Source organism: Eleutherodactylus coqui, chromosome 11 (assembly GCF_035609145.1).
Source record: "Eleutherodactylus coqui strain aEleCoq1 chromosome 11, aEleCoq1.hap1, whole genome shotgun sequence".
Taxonomy (NCBI): domain Eukaryota; kingdom Metazoa; phylum Chordata; class Amphibia; order Anura; family Eleutherodactylidae; genus Eleutherodactylus; species Eleutherodactylus coqui.
Window position 1 is genome coordinate 15091309 of NC_089847.1, and position 8588 is coordinate 15099896.

Below are 8588 nucleotides of genomic sequence, written 5' to 3' on the forward strand. Positions count from 1 at the left end.
AGTCCTTAGTGTGAATCCAGATTAAATAGGAAAATCCAGTGATCTGAGTGACTTCAGTGAGGCCGGCCATCAGTTCTAGACTAGCCAGAGCCAGGATTTCACTGCCAACCGCATGGGGTTTTTCTCATATTACAGAATAGGATACAGAGAATAGTGTGATCGGATTAAAACATCCAGCGAAAGGGGATCCTGTGGACAGAAACAAAGTCAGAGAAGGACATCGGAAATTGTTTTGCCCAGAAGGCGCTGCACAGTCAGGAGCAGCTGAATACAAGACTGGCGCTCCAGCAAATGTGTCCAAACGCACAACCCGTTGCTCCTTGGATGGGCTATAACTGCAGATGACCTCTTCCAGCGATACTGTGTCTGAGAAAATCAGAAATGCGAGAATCCAGTGGGCAAAACAGCACAAAAATTGGATTCTTCAAACATATACATATTTATTTGATTTGCTGCAGTTGAATTCAGTTGAAAGGGTGAAACTTGCTGCAGAACCACAACAAAATCCACAGCAAATCAGCGACGTGTAAGCGAACCCTTTTAACCTGGGATTGTACTATGCAGAATCTGCCTTCTGTTATCCCCAGACCTTGCAGTGCCTGTGGCCCAACCAGCAGGCATTAAAGAATAGCTAGTTACTGGAAAATAATCTCTAGTCTTTTGCATATAAGATGCAAACTTTCATCCTATCAGAATGATTGATTGTGTGTTATCTTTTAGAATGCAAATTAGATGCGGCAACAGAGTCTCCAATTCATCATCATGTTTCAGAGGAAAGCAGAGAGCAGACAGAACAACTGGCCAGATCAGGTAATTTAGGTGCTTGTAACAATCAACGTTCCTGCATTGTTTAGGATTTATGCAAACTACCGTAATATGACGCCATACAAACGCTGAGCTGTACTGAGCCACAGTCTGGCAGCTATAGACTTCTATGAGCTCTACTTGTAGAATTCAGCGTCCCTTCAGTGTTTAAGACTCTACTCTGTTCTGTCCACTTATCCTGAACGCTAATATGACGCCATACAAACGCTGAGCTGTACTGAGCCACAGTCTGGCATCTATAGACTTCTATGAGCTCTACTTGTAGAATTCAGCGTCCCTTCAGTGTTTAAGACTCTACTCTGTTCTGTCCACTTATCCTGAACGCCTCCACATTCATCAATCCAGTAGACGTTAAAATTCATCAAATAACGCAGGAAATAACCTGCCGCAGCACAAGCATTATGAATGCTGTAAGATCCTCCGGCCCTAAGATAATATTGGTAAAACGGGTGAAGAACTTAGGAATTACATTTCTAAACACCTGAGCACAAAAATGGACAGCCACTATGCAAGGCATGTTAATTGATATCATGGAGACTATCTTACTCGACTAAAGACCCATTTACACCAGCCGAAGATCGCTCAAACGATAGTTTGAGTGACAGCTTTGAGTGATCATTTTGCATAAACTATTAAGTAGCTACTCAGCTACTTAGTAGCAATTAAGTATGAAAATGAAGCCTTCACTGAATGTAGTTAATAGCCCGAGGCTATTATCTGCACTCAGATCCTTTGTTCTCCACGGGGAAACAATGCTACTGCCGATTAGCAAATTTTTAGCGATCATCGGCTGGTGTAAATAGGCCTTAACATTTTGGGACATTTGTCAGATAGACCTTGGTCCCCGTAAGGGGGATCTAAAAAAAAAAATTACTACGCAAGAAGGCATGCTGGATCTTCCACATTTAGATTAAGAGCTCTTTGGGGAATTTTCTTCTTCATGATTCATTTGAAAACAGCTTTGGGAAATGCTATTCATAGAATGGTAGAGTTGGAAGGGACCTCCAGGGTCATCGGGTCCAGCCCCCTGCTCAGTGCAGGATCACTAAATCATCCCAGACAGATGTCTGTCCAGCCTCTGAAGACTTCCATTGAAGGAGAACTCCCCACCTCCTGTGGTAGCCTATTCCACTGATTGATCACCCTGACTGTCAGAATTTTTTTTTCTAATATCAAATCTGTGTCCACCCACCATCCTGGTAACTCTTCTCCTAACTTGATTGTGTTTTTTTTTTTTTAATCTGGGGGGTCCAGAACTGGATACAGTTTTCCAGATGAGGTCTGCCTAAGGAGTAGAGGGGGATAATCAATAAACTCTCTATCAAAATATCCAAATATCTCTGCAAACGCAGAGCTCCCTTCTTTGGTGGCTACATTCCTCACAGATCCATTTCAGAACATACCGAGAGTCAACAACTGGATAGCCGATTTATACTTCAGCAGAGAGACAGTCGACACGGGAGAATGGTAGTCTTTCAAACACTTTTTTGAAAGTGGGACCAACCGGACATCAACGTGACGGCATCCAGAATCCATTGCAATTTCCAATCTTTGTGGCCAGGTCTCAGGATCCACAAGATTGAACAGTGGAAGCACTTGTGAGCCCGTGGAAGAACTAACATTTTCCGTACATTTTTTCCCCTTTCCCACTAATCCCATGACTTCACAAGAAGATCAAGATGTAAAAACTCCCGTTGATTATCATTGCCCCAGATTGGCCCCACGGATCTCCTTGACCTTTTTGTTGACTTTCTGTGGCACCTCCCTCTTTGAGAAGATCTTCTCTTATAGGGTTCCCTTTTCCAACTGAGTTTGTCTATACTTCGTTTAACGGCGTGGCAGTTCAAACCACTGATTTGAGAGCCGCGTGGAGCCAATCATCAAACTGTGATGAGGGCTATAGAGCTTTCCTCCTCTCTGGTTTATTATTGTATTTGAAAATTTTATTTCTCTGGTGCGAACAACAGATCTTCCACCGTACACATTTTTCCTTTTCCCATCCCCTGTCCTTACAACAGGATGGCCTGGATATGGACTTGAGCCTTAGTTCCCTAAAAGGTCGGTTATCCACACTATCCATACTTTTCCAATGACCACTAGGCTAAAAGTTGGTTATCCATACTTTTCTACAAGGGTTCGCTCATGCCGCCACTCCATACCATTCTCCTGTCCCTCCATAGGACCTTAATTTAGTACTGGATGCGCTACAGTCTCACTGATTTGAGCCATTAGGGTGAGGTTCCAGCTCACCTTTTCACCTGGAAGGTGGTTATTTTGGTAGCGGTCACCTCCATCTGCCGGGTTTCGCAGCTTGCTGAATTGTCGGCCAAACTTGTCCCCTCCTTTCTATCTAAGGTGGTGTCGACTTTCTACCTTAATGAGGACATAGTCCTGCCTTCTTTTTGCCCAGACGTAGTTCATACAAGAGAGCATGCCCTTCACAAACTGGATGTAGTACGAGTTTCAGACGCTCCGACTCTGTTCGTAATCCCTGATGGCCCAAGATGTAGCCTTGCTGCATTCAGCCTCTTCATATCTCGCTGGATCTGCACAGTGCTTTTTAATAGGAGTATGTGTTGAGTTCAGTCAGCAAGTAGACATACAAGAGGATAATTCACCAAGACCGGCATTTTAACCGGCCCACTGGAGTAAGTTGAAACAAATTTATTGAGAGGCGCACTCCTAATAATTGTATTGTATCTCTTGCTCTTCTGCGCACCAACAAATCAGATCTCTGGCAGCTTTGCACTAGACACCTAGTGTAGATTTGGTCTATAATTTACACTAATGGTTTGGTGTAAATTTATTGGGTCTTGCACAAAGTTTCATACACTTTTGTAAAAGTGACAGTAAAAGGCCAAAAGGTTGCAGAGTTTGGGGCAATTACAGGTTATGTAAAAACTTGCAGCTTTTCTGCAGCACTATTCTGGTGCTCGGCCAGTATGAGACTTACCCCAAACTTTATGAAAGTAGAGGAAAAAATAGGCTGCAAAAGAAATATATGCGAGTCACTGGGCATTGTACTTACAAGCCATATGAAATCTTCCATCATTCACACTGCGGCCAATATTTACGATGCGCCATAGTGCCGTCTGGTTTTATACCCAGAAATAGACGTGTTTCTTTTACCAGGAAAGAACTTGAGGAGGAATTTATCAGGCTGAAAGTGTTGTTAAAAAAAGTCTCAAATTTTGACGCAAGCCTTGCACAAAATAATTATTTATTTTAACGACACCCATGGCAGTTTAAAAGTGGTTATGGCTTATTGGGAAGAGGTGTGGTCACCTGGGTCCAAGAGATATAAGGATATTTTACACTAGAAGGTGACAGAAATTATACCAGAAATCTGCTGCAGCCGGCATAGATTTCTCTTTTTTACCCTCTCTGTTTTTGGACAGACAACCTGAGATGCACCTAATGTGTGCAGAGATTTATAAGCCTCTGGATACATCGGGTACATCTTGCTCCTGGGGAAATCCTATTGAGGCTGGCATGTGTAACACTGGTCGTAATAAATTTCCTTTTTTATGTACGTTGAATGACCACATTATTAGAGTCCCTGGCCGTTTCACAATTGGCGCTTCCCAGTATGTAAACTAGAGCCGTGACCCCGGAGTGCAGCATAAAATCGCGTGATAAGTTTTCGTGGATCAGTTTCAGTGTAGATCCACACTAGGGGAGAAAAATCAGCGATCTAAGCGACTTCCAGCAAGGCCTGGTCACCGGTGGTAGACTAGCCGGACAAGGATTTCACTGACATCTGTGTGGGAGTTAATGGTGTGGACACTATAACGAGAATGACGTGATTGAACAGGTGCTACACAGTCAAGAAAATTGCAACCAAGTACAATGCTGAAGCTCCAACTAATGTGCCCAAACACACAACTTGTTGCACCTTAGCACGGATGGGCTCTAACAGCAGATGACCATTTTCGTCTAAGAGAAACAAGCGAGACTCCAGGGGGTAAGGAGCAAAAAAATTGGACCGCTAAGCAGCGGCAAAACATCATCAGGTTCGATGAAACCAAATATGTTGCATTATTGCTGCTAGGAGGCCAGAATTTGATGCGAACAGCTTTAAGCGATGACCCCTTCCTGTCAGCTTGTCAGAACATGTCAGCACCTCCATCTAACCTGTGGCAACTACAAGAAGCTTCCTGTCCACAGGGGCCGATATTCCTGCAGTTGAATCTATGCCGTGACAAAGTGCTGCGGGTCTGAAGGCCAAAGGAGCCCAAAGTGCTACTAGATAGATGGCTCTAATAAAGTGGCCGTTCAGTGAATTTTTGCTTTTTTAGAACTACTATAGATAATTGTGACGTAGCAGGCGTCGATCCTACGGACTTGGCAAAAGGCGTGGAGCGAGATGCCATGATTGGGAGATAGGAATTCTGCTAACATGCAGTCAGACGTAGGAGCTGTAAGTGTTCAATATTGTGTCATCGTTGCAGCATAAATCCCGCATCCGATGGGATTGTCGGGGTCAGTCGTAGCTGTAACTTTATAATCCAGCATTTATCTCCACTGGAGGAAAAACATTTTCTGCCCTATTAAATTCCCCTTCAGTTCCGATCGTCTTCCAGCTTGTGTCAAATATTTACTCCACATCATGTGGCTTCCTGTCATCTTCTCTATGAAGTGACATTTACGTCCAGGCTGGAGGACCATAGTGTCCGTGGAGTGTCTGCGCCCCGTATTGGCCGTGCGCCCTCCCTCTCGCCGCAGCTGAGCGTTGGCCGCGCTCCCCATGCAGCTTGTGCAGCGGCTTACAGCAATGAATAATGCAGAAACTCTGTACGTTAAGTGGAATGTAACCTGCATTATACAGGAACTGAGAGACACTGCTCTGAACCGCATCCTTCAACTCAACTATTCATTCTGAGTCTTCATTATAAATAGATTGCAACCTCAGCCTGACGCTGTAATGTAATAATGGTACAGCAAGGGGGCAGTATAGTAACTTGTATTAAAGAGATTATCAACCTGCATGTAAGCTAAAAGGTTTTTTCCATTTTATTATTGCATAGGACCTCTGGGACCCCCATAGATCTTACAAATGAAGGGGAAACAGTGCTGATGTAGTGCAGCGCCTCTGTAAAAGTTCTTTCTGTACATTGGCACCCCTCTCACAAGCTGCGGTGGGAGTTGCAGCCGTCCTCATTCACTTTAACGAAGCTCAATTGGGGACCTGGATGCCACTGTGCAAAGAAAACCAATGAAGGGGGCGCATCTGTATGCCAGCACTGCCGCCCCTTCAGTCTCAGGATTGGTGGAGTCCCAAGAGGTTGAGCCCCCACGGATCGTAGAGCGATGGAATATTCTACTGAAATCATTTGTTATATAACCTGGAAAACCTTTTAAGAAGAATCTGATTAAGGCCCTGTTCACCTGATTACAGTAACTGGAGGCGGGCAGGTGACTGGAAGAGATCCCCGACGCTCCTCCTCCATTCACAGAATTACTATCCTGTACCCACAGCTGATTTCAGAAGGTACAGCGCTCACCTCCGTAGTCTTCGACTGTCTGCGCTTCCTTCACCCGGTACCCGGCGGCCTGTACTGACTGTGGCGCTGCTGGGCAAATGATGTCTAAGTAACCCACTGCGCTCAGTGCAGGTACACAGCTGATTTCAAGTCAAAATTTGGGCCAGTGGTACAGATTTTGATTCATTTTTCGAAGCAGATTTTGCGTTGCGGACATTACGCAGCATTTCCACCACGTGTAAACATACCCTAAAGCCAAAGCTCACAAAGAGAAGTGTTTGCAGTGGGCTCAGAAATACAGGAAGACTAATTTTCACCGATGATTTCCTACTGTAAAAGTTGCATCACACTGCAGGATGCAACACATAAGAAGACTCCATAGGAAGACATGGGCTATGAAACCTCACAATCCGCGGCAATATTTTAAGCAACCACGATTTTTTTTTCTCACGATTTTGTCGCCCATTTGAAACTGGCCTAAACTCGTATTCGCATGCATGTGCGATGATATATAATTTTTTTTGACTGCCGTAGGAAAGAATGGGTGATTCTTGCACAAACATCATCCAAAAGTAGGACAAGCGATCTTTCTATTTCGAACCTCCGATCTGAGAGAAAAATTGCTCATGTGAATTTACATAATTTAAATCAATAAGTCATTTTCACGAACGATATCTGATCATATCGCAATTGGTCAGATCTCGCATGTGAAAATCACCGGTGGGAATGCACCCTTAGGTGGTAAATGCTTCTGGTATACCCCTTATCAACTGTATTGGTGATGCATCCCGAATCGCTGAGCATCCATCTGATCAGCAAGGGGACCTCCAACCCCCGCACTCCTCCAGCCACAAACCTGCAGCTAGGAGCAGTTTGAAGTGACTGGCAGACGACTGCGGCAGCCCTGCAGCTGTGACTCCTGAGGACGACAACTTTTGTCAGCTTTGTCTGTGCTAGGCAGAAGTTAAGAGGGGGAAGACCGATTTGAGTTTTGCCGAATCCTTGTTTATGTCAAATATAAAAGGTCTGTATGTTAGAAAAAGCCGCTGATGCCTTCCTTCATCACTCATCAGCCTGTCATGTTATTGGACACTTTCCTGACCAGAGCTGGCGTACTTTCCATTGACCTTTTCACAGATTGATATTGAGAATTGCAGTTTAAGATGTTAAAACTTCTGTTCATCCATGTTTACCAAAGTGAACTTTAATGTGTCTGGATTGGATCCTATCTAATTATCTTTCTGGGTCCGGCCCCTAAGTTTACATATCTCACAGCAGTTAGTAGCATTTCCATATAGTGGGGTTTGAGGCCTTGATCAGGTCCTCTTCTTGAATTACGGTGTGATCACATGTAGCTGATTTGGTGATTCTTGTGCAGATCTGCAGAAGATTTCACTCTTCTAAATGAATTCATATTGAAGGGGGTGAAATCTGCTGCAAATCTGCAACAATATCTGCACCCAATCAGCTACATGTGAGCGCACCCTTTAAACAACACTTCAGTCCTGGGACAACATTCTATCCTGGGAGCTGATGACAGGTGGGGTTTACCTGCTGCTGTTCTTCTGTACTTTTGTCCCTCTGATGCACAGGGTTCTGCTTTCAGTCATTCTGCCACAATCTTTCGACCACCTAATTTCCGCAGTGCATTGGTAGTGTTGGTCTACCGATTCACTACGTCTGCTCTCTGGTCAGTGCTGCTCACGTGACTGGCACCAGCCAGAGAGTAGCACATGGTGCTCATTGGGTAGTGGGAAGATTGTGGTGGTCATCTTGGACAAGTGAAAGCGGGACCTGGAATTGGTGGAGAATGCCAACAAGAGGTATTTTCGCAGGACCTGAGGCTGGCTTTAAAGGAAACCAGTCATCAACTATAAGCACCATAAACTAAGTTTATGGGCTTACAGAACAGGGCTGAGATCCAGGAATGGGTATTTTGTATTTACCTGGATCCCAGTTCCCTCACTGTCAGCCATGGAAACTGGCAGTCAGTCTGCACATCGGTCTCATCTATACGGTCAGTCTGTGCGCACACCAATCAAGAAGAATGTGCATGCGCCCGCTGACTGCAGAGATGAGCCCATTGCACAGACTGAGTGCCAGTTTCCAAGGCTGCGGTGAGAAAATGGGGCGTCAGGTAAGCATAAAAAGCACTTTCTCGTACCTCAGCCAGACTTTCTATACTGCTTCTAGGTGATGACAGGTTCCCTTTAGCTCCATATTTTAGCAGCCAGCTGATACAAGAAGTAAGGTTTGGCGCAGTTTAATCCATCAATAACG